This window comes from Lepidochelys kempii, chromosome 7, assembly GCF_965140265.1.
Source record: "Lepidochelys kempii isolate rLepKem1 chromosome 7, rLepKem1.hap2, whole genome shotgun sequence".
Lineage (NCBI taxonomy): Eukaryota > Metazoa > Chordata > Testudines > Cheloniidae > Lepidochelys > Lepidochelys kempii.
The window spans coordinates 72,150,442-72,167,733 of NC_133262.1; positions in this window are offsets into that span (position 1 = coordinate 72,150,442).

The following is a 17,292-nucleotide window of genomic DNA, read 5'->3' on the forward strand; positions in this document are numbered from 1 at the left end:
ATTTAAATTAGTTGTTTGGACTGAAGAGTGACCTCACTAACTTATCCAGTTCATCACACATTGTCTGATACTTGCTAGTGAAGAAAGCAGTAAATCAGCCAGCTTGTGACTGCTGGAGAGATTTGAATTTACCAGGGTGTAGAAAATTGGATTCTCTCTTCCTTTTTTGGCTGATTTTTTAAAAAGGAAAAAAAGCAAGACAAACATACAGAAAACATCTGACAACTTGACACTGAAATATAAAGTTCCCTTGCAATTGATACAGCCTTTCCCAGTAGCATTCTAATTGTATAACGTAGGGACTGCTGATATCCATTAACAAGCGTATTTCATTTTTCCCCTTTTAGGAAAAGGTATGGAGGTGTGTAGTATCAAGAAGCTAGCCTGCACCACTATTCCCATATTTACCCTTAGCACAATATACCTTCACTAATACAACATTACATCAGAGTTGACTGTCATGGTTCTCGCAATGTTTCCATTATAAAACCTGTCTCTTACTCTGCGGATAAATCATTTCAGACTAGGACTCATACTTCATGTAGAGCATGTACTCAAGTGTGCAAAAACATGCTTCCATGCACTCTAGAGTCTGAAGGACACAATATGGATTTAAGTGGAGTTATCTGGAAACAAGTTTTAGAATATTCTTACAAAGTGAAGCCTGAGAGCCAAATTGGGGTCACAAATTTTTACAAATTAGGTGTAGTACTTGGACTACGGGTAAATTTCCTGTTGCAGCCCTCAGCTGGGTACAGCTTGGCAATTGTCCTTGAATTAACATAAGGAAAAATGTTCAACTCCTCCAGGTTAAATTGCTTGATTCAGCACCCAATAATTCTATTAATGTTTTAGAATATGCAGTATTTTAACTCTGCCAACAATAAGAGATACCCCTGTTAATGTTCAGGGTATTTATGCTCATTATTCCCATTCGTATCAGTGGGATTTACCGTTATAATTCTCTGATGCATTGATGAAAAATAGACTTCCAAAGAAAGAAAGGAGGGAAATTCTTCTCCTTATCCCTAAATAAAAACAACATAATTTCCTCAGCTTTTCTTCCAGCAGACGAACTTCTAACACTCAATATCTTGCAGTCTGATTTTCAGAAGTGCAACCACCCATAACTCCAACTGAAGTCTGAAAATCAAGCTCTTGCTAACATAGTCTTCCAGCATCACCTACAACTACAAAAAACCTTACACTGTGATAAAAAGAGATTCAGATTTTCTAAGGTTTCTCTTCATTGCTCTTGTCTTTATGCATTTTTCCTAGGAAATACAGGATTTTTTCTCACAACACTGAAGACTGATTTTGGAACTGGATTAAGGGTCAGGCAAAGAATTTGTAGTATTCTCTTGTCCACCATTATACTACACTGCACCTCCAGTGCAAAATATAAGTGACCTGGTTGTGCCACCACCCAAAAGGAGAAAGAGGTAGGTATGGATTCAGTAAATATGGACCTGAAAAAGGCCAAAAAGATCAGTCCTAATAGTGCTTTATAGTGACAGACTCAAAGAGCTCAATCTGTTTATCTTAACAATGAGAAAGTTAAGGGGTGACATGATCACAGTCTGTATATATTGTAATGCTCATAGCATCAGAGATTTACTGGGACACTGCAAGTACGCACTCCAGTACACACAGGCAGAACTAAACTTCCCACTAGGCCCCAGCTCAAATCAACAGCATAATGTACAAGACAATTTAACACTAAAATAAGGATATAGCATTTACTGATGAAGGTGCTGTCTACACACTAAATATCGCAACCTCCCCCCACACATGCACACACAATTAAATAAAAAGTTGAACAAGAGCACCTAAGAATCAAGGTAGTCTGCCATCCACACAGGTTTCCGTGGGCATCTGCCCACTCAAGTCCTATATTCAGCCATGGACACCTCACTCATAGTTGGATCCAGATTATCAGTGAGTGCAGGGTTCATGTCCACTAAATCAGTTCTATCTGTAGTGGACAGATTTTCTGTTGAAGACAGCACTGTGTTGAGGCCCTGAGAACATCCCAGCAATTCCTCCAACACAACTGATCTGTTATGAGCCACAGGAACCTGCTGGGGTACCTCCACCTGCACTTCTGCATCCTTTGGGATAGTTGTTGAGCATCCTCAGTATTTGCCCTCTCCTTTCTTTCAATGAATCTGTGCACCAGTTCTCAATGCATTACAAAGGGGCAAGCTCTTGCTTTTTGTATCAGCAAGGATAAGCTGTTTAGTTTCTTATTCACTATGTGAGGTCCCCTCCAAAACAGATAAGTTTGGGATTTTTTTCCAGGATGCTTTTTCCAGTTGTGTGGCCACACCTTATTTCCAGTTGTGTGGCCACACCTTCTTTCCTGGATGGGCACATTATTTTCCTTTTTCCTGGCATCTTGTGTCTGGCACTCATGTCTGGCTCAGCTGTTCCTCCACCTTCTTGGAATGGCACCTGTTGAAATACTTTGTTCAATCATCCATCTTTTAGGTGCGTGGGGTCTTGATAGGGTTGCCAATTTTGGTTGGACATATTCCTGAAGATTTTATCACATGACAATCTTTAAAGATTAATCTTTAATTCCTGGAGGGTTGGCAACTCTAGGTCTTGACGTTCAGGCAGCAAGAACTGGCAAGTCACAGGCAAGCATGGGTTTGCAGAGTCCAAAAATAATCCAATAAAGAGTAACGGGTAATGAAGTGCCTGCTGATGTTATATGCAAAGATGACAAATGGCAACTTCGTATCCCAGTCTTGTTTATCTTCACTGACTCTAAACATAGAACCAGTAGTGTGGATTATTCTCCCCAGTTGCCCATTACTCACAGAGTAGTCCTCATATTGGTTATCTCAGTGGTTGGCAAGCCTTATGTAACAACTGTGATTCAAATTCCTTCCTCTGATCACTACAGATTCACTTTGGTGGGCCAAACTGCAGCATTACATGTTTCATCAATATATCCATAACCATCTCAGTAATTTCATCCTTCAGTGGTTGCATGACAACATCTACTCAGAGAAGAGATCATACAGTGCCAGCAAATACAATTTCCACCTAGTGTTTCTGGTAGTGGGCCAGTCTGTATGAACTCCCACGGTTTACTAGGTTGTGGCATTTCCCCTGACGGAGTTCTGCCTCTTCTTGCTGGCATTTTCCTTTCTTGACAAGACAGGAAAGCACCCAGTCCTTAACATCTACAGCAGCCATGCCCAGCCAAAAAAATCTGTTGGATACATAGTTCTGTGTATTTTTGCATTCCAGGTGGCCTATCACTTCCTTATCAGGAAGTCATTCCAGTACCATTATCTGTAAGCTTGTTGGCAAGACAATGGACCTGTTACCGTTATATATCACCAAGTTGATAACCAGATCAGTGGATAAACATTCCTGAACTTCACTGAACTTCCCCAGTCTAGGTCTCCTTCAGTAGGTCTGTTGGCACACCAAACACAACTTAGAGTCCTTAGACGGTTCTTGCAGATATCTTCACAAGACCATGCTGAGTCTATTCTCATAGCCCTTACCCCCACTGAAAGCATCAGCCAACAGATTTTGCTTTCCAGGTTTATGGTGAACCAGGAATGTATATTTAGACAGTTTGTGAAGCCATCTCCACAGGTGTCTTTCTGAGTTGTGCTTTGTAAGGAACCACCACTGGGCACTGTAGTCTGTGTACACTGTGAATTCCATATCTAATAAATAGGGATGATAGGCCTTGAAGGCCTCCACAATAGCCAGACACTCCAGTTGTGTAACTGAATAGTTGGTTTCCCTCTCATTTAACTTGTGACCTCCAAAAGCCATGCAGTGGCACCTACTGAACTCATCTATTTGCTCAAGTGCAAATCCAACAGACACCTTTGATGCATCACAGGCTACCATGAATGGACAGGATACGTATGGGAATTTAAGCACAGCATGGCTTAGAAGTGACTCTGATGCTTTCTTCAGTGACTCAAATGCTCTTTGGTGATTTACCATCCAGACAAAGTTGCTCTTAGTTAGCAGGTATAATAGCACTAGCCACTGAATTTTTTTATAAATTGCCTATAGAATCCACAGAGATCTACAAACTGCTGTATCTCCTCCAGATTTATAGGAACCTTCCAATCCTTTATAACATTCAGTTTCTGGGGTGAAGCTCCAACCCATTCTCACTGATTACACATCCTAGGAAGGTAATGTGACTCCTCGCATATTGACATTTATTTCCAGCAAATCTAAACCCTCTCTCCTTAAAAAGAAAATGCTGTTAATTTGTTTCCATAAACATGGGAGGAAGTCATGTAAGTACATGAGGCTGTCTTCTGTTCTCCAAACGTGGGTTAGATCATTTGCTACCTTCTAAAATGTCCCTGAGTTCAAAAGGCATTCTGTGGAATTTTTAACAGTGAGGGTAATTAACCATTGGAACAATTTTGCAAGGGTTGTAGGAAATTCACCATCACTGGAAATTTTTTAATCAAGCTTGAATGTTTTTGTAACAGATATACTCTAGTTCAAACAGGAATTCAAGGAAATTCATTGGTCTGTGTTATACAGGAGATTAGACTAGAAAATCACTGTGATTCCTTTGTCTTTATAATCTATGAGTAATCTCTTAATCTAATTATGAGTTTGGTTCAACCACTATAAATAAAACTTAGTTTTAAAATTCTTGGTATTAGTCACAAATTCATATTTATTTTCAATAGTATCCCACTTAAATCTATTATGTTGTGTTATCTATGAAAATGGTGGACTGAAAATGCACACCTTAGTCTATTCTACAGTAAACATTATCATGCAAAAATGGATGTTGGAATTCATATATCCAGAGTATATAAATTCACAGCTAGAGAGAATATATAGCATACGAAACATTCAGTGTTCTACATAAGCCAATATGGATAGTCTGGTAAATATGAGGTATGTTTTGCTGTGAAAATGTGCATTTCCCTCTCCAAACAGAATGAAGTGCATTTTAATTAAAAAGAAAATATGGTGAGCATGCATGTGCACACACATACTAAATGTTGTGTATTATCTCACGTGACTGAATTTCCACACAAGAGTTTATTGGAAAACCAGAAGTCCATGAACACCTGAAATTAAATGCACAAATGTGCAAGAAAGTCCCAAAACTGATGGAAGTTTAGTATAAACTTAAATAGAATTAAAAAACTGCATGCACAAAGATTAATATCAAATACCACCTTCTTTATCTTTTCTATAGTTTAAGCCCCTTAGATATCCACAGAGCGTATTATGGCTGCTTGCTTTCTCTAGTGGGCAGTATATTAAATTACTCAATATACATACGGAACTTGGTTGTTAAGAAGGCAACATCACATTATAGTGGGTGTAGCAGAACAGAAGAGCAAGGACTCACCTAGCACTGGGCTGGGATCTGGATTTGCCTTCATATAAAATACACTAGCCGGTGGGTTGCACTGGAGATTAAGTTCTTAGAGACCTAGGCCCTGATCCAAGCAAAGCATTTAATCATTTATTTAATTTCATGTACATGAGCAGTTTGATCGAAGCCAACAGGAGTTAAGCATGCTGCTTAATTGCTCAGCTAGATCATGGCCCTAATGATTAACTTTTAGTTACACTGAACTTTGTTCAAGATTTCTTAGGCAGTAATACTTAATAATAGAACTGGAAATGTGGGGCCTTATTCTCCACCCCCTTGTACCTTGTATAGTCATTTACACACATGTAAAATAATTGCAGATTGACAGTAAATGGAACCAGATCAGAATGACAGTGTTTAGCGCTACCAGGATGCCAAGAACTCACCCTCAGAGGCGATCCCTCTCATTCAGGGTTGAGTCACGTTGATGAGAAAAGCTCACAGTCTGCAGTATTGCTGTCTGCTTTATTCGTGCTGTGGATATATGCAAATTTTCCGTTTCCAGTGATGTTGGTAGGACACCTTCTAGGAAAGGTGAAATTTGTTTAAAAATTCAAAAACAAAGAAGATACCTACTACATGCCCAAAAATTCAGAGAGGACAGATTGCACTCAAGTCTTGTGCCTAGCTCAAGTTTTCCTCTTCTACTTTCTCAGATTCTGATTACTCAGATCACAGGGTCTGGTCTGTGTCTGGGAGCCATGGCCACTAATACCTTTTAACAACACCTGCTCCAAGTTCTGTCTCACTATCTTCTAGACATCACGTTTCATTTTTTTCACAGTTCAGTGGAACAGTAGCAATAGGAAGAACAAGTTGCATTCTGGGAGCCAGACCTCAGTTAACCTGGTGTAAACTGGAAGTAATTGTATCTAAATGAATGCAGTTACTCCTAGGTTATAGCAGTGTAAGTGAGATCAGAATTTGGCCCTATGTATTGCTGAATACAATATGATTGCTTTTCTATGAATTCCTGCTTCATTACCCTCTCTGATTTACCTTTCTAGAAAGGTATCCAGCCCTGACATTATGCTATGTCTTTGGAGGCACTCATTTGATATAATGTAATCCCCTACTAGACTGGCCAGCAAATGCAACAGCAGCGTGTCCGTTAGTAACCCTAGGTTTGGTGGATTAAGCTTTTGCTGACAGCTGGTATCAAACTGGACCAAGATTTTAAAAAATAGGCGACTAAAGTTTGGCTCCTAAATGGGAGCTGCTAGGTGTTAGGCACTTTTGAAGATAAACCCATTTACTTAGAAGATCAAAATTTAGGCTCCTAATTTTTAAAAAATTCTTGACCATAGAATCTGTGATAAACAAAATTTGTACTTGATCCAAATCTGACTATCTTGTAAACAAAACCCCATTCTGAACACACTAAAACTCTGGAAACGTTTGAATACACAATGGAGCTGAAATTTGGGCTTAGAGGCCATCTGAAGTTTTAACAGTTTAATAAAGGAGTGACATGTTTTTCCACAACTCCTTTGCTGAGGAAGCAGAGACAAACCACCTATGAAAAAGTGAAATTAAATTGGTGCCAAAGTGTCTCCAGTGTTGACAATGCTAAGTTTCTACAGCCAGTAATCTGAATCTTCTTCCTGCTCATCTCTGATTTACACTGTTTACATTCAAGTAAGTTATGTATATTTTCCAGTATGGTCTCAGGAAGAATCATACCTGTCTGGACTTATTTCTATAACTAGGTCTATATCGTCTGAACACACTTTGAGTTCCTTTGGATTTGGGGAGAAATTAAACATTTTTGTTTCTACAGATTCAGATTTGTTGTGTAACGTGAAAACAGAATTGAGCCACAAATTGTCTGAATCCCAGGGGAATATAAGGATCAACAATGAACTGTAACTTTCCAGAAAGAGACTGGAAGAATTAGCATATACATTAGAGAAGTTTAATAGAGATGTAACATTTTTACATATTCAAAGAGCAAAGCTGTCCTTTCTGTCTGAATAGCATCTATATAACTCAAGGGAAACAATATACTGAGAATGAGAATGTTTATAACGTTTCTATGAGAGAGCATAGTGTGTGTGTGTCTCCTCTAAACAGTGAGCAGTAACTCTGCCTCTCAGTCTGTCTGCCCATCTTTGCAAATTGCAGTGTCCTTACAGATCTAAAAATGACATACACAAAAATCAAAGGCATATAGAAGTGATACAGCTAAATATAACACATTAAGCAGCAGTGATTTTAGCCCTGAAACTGTAAGGGAAAAAATTCATGGTTCTCGATTCCAAGATTAAAAGCTAGTCAGCAATTTAAATTGGAAGCCTTAATTCTATAGAATCTTTTGGAAGTGAAGTATGTACCTAGGGTCTCTGACAGGATTGTACTCGGTGGCTAGCCCATACTGCCATGGCCACACTGCTATTTTTAGCACGCTAGCTTGATCAAAGCTAGTGCATGTATGTCTAACCAAGCTGGAAATTACACTTCCAGCTCCAGTGCTCTTCTCTGTCAGTGCACAGACCTATATGACTAGCACTGGTTCAATTTCAGTAGATCTGGAATTTGGATTTGCCTCAGATAAGTACCCAAACCTTAGGATGTTTATGCAAAGCAATTTTGCTATTTTAGTCTGCAAAATTTAATTGGAAATCTTATGAGAACAACTTTTCTCATAAGATTTCCAGTATTTCTGCTTCCTGGTTTAGCCAGATCTAGAAATATCAAAGCTTTAGGAGTTGGGAGTTGTCTCCCTTTTCCTTTGACTTCTCAACAGTAGAAAGAATTATTGTTGTCTCTCAAGCTATTAATAAATATTTAGCCACACTTTTTTTAATAAATAGGCATTGGGTATACATTTTCTAACTCAAAAATAATCAACAAGTAAAACAATCAGTCAGGAAATTGAGAGTTTACCAACAGCAGCACTACAAGCAATAATACAGCCTGTCTTACTCTAACATTTACTAAGTACCTACTTTCCCCCCCTTTTTTTCAGTTGCTTCTAAAGAGGTTTTCATGAGCAAGGGTGGGTAATAGTGTTGTAAACAAAAGTACAGATTTTTTGGAATGGGCTGGGAGCAATTTAAAATGCTGTTACCTAGTAATATTCAATATCCATATGGTGCTTTTCGGCAGGGGCCCAGTGTCCCCCATACAAGAACTGAGTTGATTACATCGACTTTCCATTGTTACACCCTTGGGAAATAGGTAACGTATAATCCTATGTGAAGGTGACTTTCTGCTGCAAGTGCTCACATATATGTTTCAAATGATGCATTTTGTTTTTCCTGTTGGAAAAAATATCTGTAGACTGAGACAAGTGACAGAACTGAAAGATTCATTTTAGGATGAAATTGGTTGTGACATGGGTACACATATCCTATTAAGAGGGTTTTATTGTTACTTTAAAGTCTCATTAAAAGCCTACAGTCAAACAGGAATAAAAAGAGGCTTATTTCAGGTATTCTCCAAATGCCCATCTTGCATTTGGGCCCAGTCTTTGCATTCTTCCAGCTCAATAAATGTTTTGGATACACAAGAAATGCAAGAGCATGGCCTGCTATTAAGTAAGACTCCAGCAAGCTACAATAACGGGTACGGCGACTGTATTTGTAAGTGAACCCTGGTGCTCCAGTGGCATGTACTGGCCCTTTGCAAGGTCACTGTTGCATACACAGTACTTCTCTGCTTTTTTGTCCCTTTTTGCTCCCAAAAACATACCTGTTGTTCTAAGTAATAGAATATCCTTGCACGGCTTGATTTTCCACTGCATAGCACCTTGTGTAGTCATTTACACCTGGGCAAAATGTGTGCATTTTATGCCCCCTTGGCACGGGTGCAAATGACCATACAAAAATGTAATGCAGTGGGGAATAAAGGCTGCAGAACATTCCCTTTTGTTTCATATGCCAACCCCTATTCAATAACATTGACCTGTTTATTTGAGGCAGCTAATAACTTGGTAATGCAGCAAGAGCATTTGACCAGTTTAGAAACTGACTGTCCCTGATTTTAGAAGTCACCCTGCCTCCTGCGAGACTGGGAAGACTGTGACTCATGCGAGCCTTTGACGTTAATATGCTTAATGTTTTTTTAAGTTGGTAAAAAGGAAATAAGTTGGAAGGTTCTTTTTGGAGAGGGTTACCCTGACGGGCACAGCACCCAAGGAAAGGGCAACCTAATGTTTGTGTTAGCCAGCAGCACCTCTAGCTTTCCTTCTTTTTGCTGTAATCATGTTTGATATCTTATGGAACAGGGCTATAGTTAGTGAAGAACTGCCACTAGCAATCATAAAATAGACCCAAAGTGGTCACGCAGCCTGCTTGTTAAACTTCAACTTTTGGTAGCCTTTAAGCAGAAAGAACTGACTTCCTGAAATGTAATCTGGTTATTTCATCAGAGACATAACACAAAGTTTCTGGTTTGATTTTATTAATTCTATTTGAAGGTAATATATAATCTACAATTTGACCATAAAGTTTTGAGTGGGCCGGAGACAACATGAGACACCTTGTCTGAGAAATCTAGGTAGTTACCTTGTGACTGCAATGTGACTCTCTTGTTAGCACCCTAAAATTAGAAATTTAATCTCAGATTGGCACCCCATTCTCTGTCACTCATTTCTTGCTAAGCAGTGATCTGATTATGGCCACTTATGTAGTATTTGTTTTCATATAATCCTTTTAGCACCATAAATGCTAAATATACTCTGCAGTTTAAATATAATGTTAACACCCAAGTGACTCTTGTTAACTGTGTTGGAATAGTCATAATAATCATTTAAGAAAACCACAAGTGATTTCCAGACTTTTTATTTGGAAAAATGGCATTTATATTGTATAGTTTAATGAATAAACAGGCAGTGCTGAATATTTTAACAACTTTATGGCCCCTTAGGACTTCCGAGCTGTTGTTATGTGGCACACGATAGAGACCTGGATCTTCTTGTGATAGTGGGGAGAGAAATCAAAGCTTCCTACTCAAAAAGGACTAGCCCCCACCATTTTAGCTATGATCAAAGTCTCCATTATATGTTAGCAATATGGGGCCCATGACACACAGATAAACTTGATGATTCCATTCAGTGGAAGGTATTGGGGCACACACTAGCAAATCCATTACAATATTCTCACTGTAAAATAACCTTAACAGAATGTCACCCACCTGGTTTAATGGGTGGAAGATCTGCTTGGATCAGATTAAGAATAAAAGAGTGAGTGTATGCAGAGTTAAGACCCTTCTCCCTTTGGGCACTTTGTTGCCCACTAGTCAGCCAGGGAGAAATGGGAACTAATTGACTCTTTGCTCCCCATCGGCATTAATGTAAACCTTTGCCTGGGGTTTTTTGACCTTCTTGCCCCATTTCAGCTGAACCCTCCCTCCCGCTAGTTATATAGTATAGAAACTTTGTTTTTAGGGGTGCTGTGGGCCTGACCAAGCACCTGGTTTAGAGATCTTTCCCCTAGGGGCCAAACTGGCGGCAGCCTGGTAGTTTTTTTCACCTTCCTCAAAGCATCATGGAGACACAGTTAGGTTAAATAGGAATAGGACTTAGACATTTAATATTTGGTATTTGTGTAAATGTTAGTGCATTACAACTTGTGGCCAGCATCCAGTGGTCCAAAGGGGCCTGCACCCAGAAATAAAAGAGATTTGGGATTTTGCTGGTGGACCTCAAGACTGGGGGGAAAAGGCACATCTGCAGACTGCAGTCCCTCTTTGACAGGTTTCAGAGTAACAGCCTGTTAGGATATAGATATTCAGGCCTGTCTGCAAAGGCCTGTACTCTAAGGTGTTTTGCTGGGAATGTGCATATTACTGGGGGCACAATTACACCAGCCCATAACCAAACTACACCCATCTACATGCTGCTATATGGACTTTGGTGCACAAATGGATCTGTGAATCTTATTGCTGTGAATAAGCCAGGGCTTACTGCCTGATTCCATACCAAGTGGTCAAGCTGGTTTGGACAATATCCCATTTCTCTGTGAACATTCAATGGACTTGTGATATGGACAAAAGCATACAAAACTTGCAGGAGCAGCTTGTTGCAACTGCCAGCAACTGGACACAAGATCGTGACCCCATCGAAGGAGGAGAGGCAGTATTTTGGGGGTGTCTCGGATGTTGGACCATACTGCAGTGGTCAGGACTCGGTGTTGCTGTGGATTTTGTATTGTTAACTGTACTTGTGTTACATTGCATAGGGAGATAACCTATTAGGAATGTAATAAGCCCTCCAAACCCTGCAGTGTACTAGACAACCCGGACCCAACCTTCTCAGGCCCACTCTAATGGGAAGTCTGGAACACTAATTGGAATAGGTGTGGTATGCCCGTATGAGAGAAGGTGCAGGGCACTATACTACACAAGGGGCAGTGGGACAAATGGAATATTGACACCTTCCACCTTGATGCCTGGCCCTATCAGGAAATGTGTCGCCATATGTCCTATGCTTTTCCAGGGATACCTGGGCAGGAGGATCCCAAAAGAAAAAGAAAAAAAAGGGGTGGAGTGTTAGGATATAGATATTCAGGCCTGTCTGCAAAGGCCTGTACTCTAAGAATTTAGGTGTATTCTTATCACTTGGCTAGTGATAGAGGTATAAAAGAAAGAATCAAAATCACTGTCTGCTGGTGTAAGGGCCTTCTCTTACTGTGACAGTCTGAGGCCCTGTTCTTAGGCTAAGGCCTTTGGCTAAGCAGCAGAGGCAGCCATAAGCTGGGAAGCGAACGGTCACATCCTCACATTCCAAACTAGTCACATTGAAATAAGGTGCTATTGGGCTGTTAGGCACTATCAGGACAGGATTGTATTCCTATCACCTCCAGAGAAAGGGAAGTGCCTAGAAAATGTAAAAGGAAACTTAGTTTGATAGCATCCTGTCTGGCAAGAACTCACTTATCAATAGCTGGGATGTGAAATCCTCACTTCTGTATTGTTTTGTCATTATAGTTCCCACTTTGCTGTTGTTTGTCTGTATAATCTCTGTCTGGTTCTGTGATTGTTTCTGTCTGCTGTATAATTAATTTTGCTGGGTGTAAACTAATTGAGGTGGTGGGATATAATTGGTTACATAATCATGTTACAATATGTTAGGATTGGTTAGTTAAATTTCAGGAAAATGATTGGTTAAGGTATAGCTAAGCAGAACTCAAGTTTTACTATATAATCTGTAGTCAATGAGGAAGTGACGGGGGTGTGGGTGGGGGTGGGCATGTGGGTGTGTGAGATGGGAACAGGGAATGGGGGTAAGAAAATTGGAATCATGTTTTGCTAAAGGGGGATATGGGAACAGGGAATGGGGGTAAGAAAATTGGAATCATGTTTTGCTAAAGGGGGAAATGGGAACAGGGAATGGGAGTAAGGAAGTTGGAATCATGTTTGGCTAAGGGTAGGAATGGGAACAGGGACACAGGTGTAAGGCTCTGTGGTGTCAGAGCTGGGAAGGAGGATACTAAGGAAGGAAACTGGAATCATGCTTGCTGGAAGTTCACCCCAATAAACATCGAATTGTTTGCACCTTTGGACTTCGGGTATTGTTGCTCTCTGTTCATGCGAGAAGGACCAGGGAAGTAAGTGGGTGAAGGAATAAGCACCCTAACACAGCTGTGTTAGTCTGTATTCGCAAAAAGAAAAGGAGGACTTGTGGCACCTTAGAGACTAACCAATTTACTTGAGCATGAGCTTTTGTGAGCTACAGCTCACTTCTGTCCCCTTTACACAGGGGAGGGTAAGAAGATTCAGCAGAGCAAGCTGAATTTGAGCGTAGACAATGGAAAGTCTACCCTGAGTTATAGGCTATATGCTGAAAGCCCTATAAACCCCACAGTGGACCCATTTAAATGCCTGGTATGGTGCAGTGCAGATAACACTGGGGTGCTCCATTGCATAAAGTTGTGGCCTGCTGCTTAAATCCATTCCCATGTCTGTCCTCAGTCACTTGCATATCCTGATCAAAGGGCTGTAATAAACTGGGATTGGTCATCCTGCTTCTTTATATTTTCTGCACTAGTAAATTAATACAAAATTGAACGTATAACACATATCAAAGTCTCTGTATGAATTGAACTCCCACTAGCTTATCCAGGACAGCTCTTCATATGTTCCTTGATTCTTTCATAAGGAAGGCTGACACACCACTTAAACCAGTGGTTCTCAACCAGGGATACACATACCTCTCGGGATACGCAGTTCTTCCAGGGGGTACATCAACTCATCTAGATATTTGCCTAGTTTTACAACAGGCTACATAAAAAGCACGAGCAAAGTCAGTACAAACTAAAATTTCATACAGACAAGGACTTGTTTATACGGCTCTATATACTATATCTGTGTTTCTCACTCTGGGGGGTCATGATTTATTTTATAATTATATGGTAACACTGAGAAGGTAAGCAATTTTTTTGCAATAGTGGGCTATGACACTTCTGTATTTTTATGTCTGATTTTGTAAGCAAGTAGTTAAGTGAGGTGAAACTTGGGGTATGCAAGACACTTCAGCCTCCTGAAAGGAGTACAGCAGTCTGAAAAGGTTGAGAACCACTGACAAACTACAGAAATAACATCACTAGGTCATGAAGAGTCACTACACTGCAGAGACAGAGGAAGTTTGAAACACAGAAATTACTTCAGTGAAGAAACTGAAATTAAATACCGTACTTGACTATCGCTTCAAGGGAAACGTATGGTTCCAACATTAAAATACTAGTGTCATGGAAGGATTGTCTGAGCACAAAGATAGTTATGAATTAGCAAACCAGTGTTAAAACTCAGTCCTTGAGCTGAGGAGAGCATAACCATACTCAGGAGATGAATCTTGCCCCATTTCTCCAAAATCCATGGTATTCAGAGTCAGATTTGCAACTGAGGATGCATTCCAGTGTTATTAAGTCTGTGTGTTTCAACACACACCCCAATCCATGAGCACTCTTTCCTGTATTCTCTGCTGCTGCACCAACAGCTATGCGGTCAATTATCCAGACATCCTGACCAACTGGAATATGAGTTTTCAGCATTTTTGTGCCTGTTCTGAGGGGACAACAACAAAGGGACTCAAAGAATTTGGCTCACAATTATGTAAATAAAAATCAGGAGCAAGATTCACGAAATGTAAAGGTTTGTCTTGAATGCTGAGTACTGAACTTACAAGGCTGCAAGTTCGGCTGCATCTTATTTTGCTCTTTGTAGGCACTGTGTAGACATAAAGCAAGCTATCCTTGACAAACCTGGCTTTCATACCCCACAGAAAAGGAGTACCTCCAAACACTTGCCCAGAAATGGGAAGAGAAAGGAGTTTGTGCAAAGACTGCAAGTTAAAGTACATTTGATTGTATTTGCCTGCCCATTTTATTTCAGCTTGTTGGAAACAATTCAAGTGCTGTCTAATGCTGGGCAAAAAATGAGTAACAAATCCGAAAATTGTCAGTTCACTGATGACTATCTTCTCAAATGTATGAATTATTCAAACAAAACCATTTGCTAACTAATTTCTGATAGTAATTCTTAGTGTGTCATTTAGTCACAAGGAGTTCTTCCAATACTGGGAATTTGACCCATTTTCATTAGACATACAAGTTACCGTATCTGTCTATTCCCTGATTGGCTGAGCGCAACTGTTAAAATTGGATGACCCATGTAAATAAGAATTTGAAATTCACCTACAATAATTGCTTTAAAACTTACTGTTTCCACAAACATTTTTGCCTGTAAACTAATTCACTCGAAAATTAGTGGAACACAAATACAAGAAGGCAAATGTAGCACTTGTTTCAAAAGTCAAACAAATATTCACAGACAGATGTTTGCAGGATTCATTTAATTCTCATGCTGCTCTCTTTACTAATCAAAGGAAATTATCATTTGTAATGGATAACTCTTCACTATGGCCTTGATGCATGTAAATAATCCCATTTATTTCAAGGTCTTGGTGCCCTATGCTCCTGTTTGCCTTCTTCTGTATTTAATTCCAAGTCCTTCAGGGAGCAAACGAAGCCGATACTCCAGCTATATCTGTTTTCCTCCACCCTGTTTTGGTCTTGTCTATTTAGATTGTAAGCTCTTTGAGGCAGGGATTGTCTCTTATTTTGTTTTGCCAATGGCTAGCACAATGGGACCCTGTTCTCAGTTAGCCTCTAGGCACTACCATAATAAAACAAAAGAAAAGAAAACAAAGAAGCTACTAAGTGGGCTTTTGTCACAGCAAACTAGATTTTACTTACACTGGTATGAATTGGGAGTAACCCCACTGGCTTCACTAGAATGAACACTGCCCAACAACTCAAACTGGAACATATCTTTGTGTCACCTCTTTGCTTAATGACATATTTCCCAAGTGCTGATTTATGAGGAACTTTAAATTCAGCTCATTTTAAACCAGGTTTATAGCACATCTTAAAATATATTTTGATCCATTGTGATAGACAGTGAAAAAACACCATGTTCAATGGGGAATGTATTCAAGTGCTATCATTTATAAATGGTCAGAATCACCTACATTACTACAATTTTCTGTTCACAGTGTGGTATTTCTTGAAAGCAAATGACTGGACATTGTTCCCTGAAATACTTGTCTTGTTGCTCAAAAACACTGGAGCATCAGCTGTCTCATACTAAATCTCTTATAAGTAGCAAACAATGTTAAAACAGGCATTTTATAAAATGTAATAGTCTAGGTTTCATTCAGTGTATTCCAGAGACACCTGGTTCTTATATTTACTTTCATTCTGTAGAATTTCTTAATATTTTTAAACCATGTTTACTGATGCTTTTCAAGAGATTAGCCAGTTAAGCAGTTATCTATGCTCTAATTTCCTCAGGAAATACAGGTTAGTTTAATCTTCTTATACTCTTCAGTGATGCTATAGAGTCTGGCTACAGTTTTAAATACCACCTGATTCTAAACAGGTTCAAGAAGTTCAGAAATTTTGCTCTAAATTTTTGAAGACTGATTTCTTGTGTATTTTGATCCTGAAGTTTCTATAAGTTGTATCCATGACATCAGGGGACACTTCCATTAAGACAAGGGGGGAAAAAAAGAAAAAAACCTTGGACTAATCCCAGGAAATAGCCTAAGTTTATTATGTGCTTAGGGACACTCTCAATAATGCTAACAGTCTTTCAGCTGCTGTGAGACCTTTATAAACCTGCAAAGTTCATGCTGTGTGTTATGTGCATTATATATATAATACACACACACACATGCTCCCTATATATTACAATTATAGGCAGTGCTTACCCTGTGCATCTCTAAATAAAGAAATAAAGAGTAATGTGTAGTACCTTTCTGAGTTTCCACCACCAAAAAAAATGTATGTTACTTAATTTCTTTTTCAATAATTTACTGGGATTTTAGCTAATGTTCTTCGTTTCCCACCAGTCTGGCCAGGTCTTCTCTCTTCTTGCATTTCTGCAAAAGCTGCTCTCTTCTTCTGCATTAAGTTCAGATTTCTCCATGACTCTTAACCCAGCCTATATCTCTGGCCTTCTCTCCTTTTACACTCTTTAGCTATGGTCTGACCAAGGTTCATTTCTGAGCACTTCTTTGTTCTCCTTTGCCCATTCCCAACTTTACATTCCTTTCTGCCAGTGTTCCTGCTGGTATTGTCTATACTTGGAACACCCACCCAAATAATGTACATTAAACTGCTTCCCTCTCCACTTTTAAAAACATCTGGAAGCCTTCCTATTCCATGAAGTTCTAATAGCACAATTCACTCTGTATTTGCATTGTATTATATTCCCTGATGCCTTTAAATTGAAAACTTTTGGGGGAAAGGAATTGTTATTGGTTTTGCATAGTTCACCTATCACTACAAATACTTAAGGAGCAATATAAATAGTCCAAACTAACAAATTGTGTGCAATTAAAAGCTTTTCTTCCTTACAACCCAAATTCTCCTTCTGCTTGGTCCCACAGA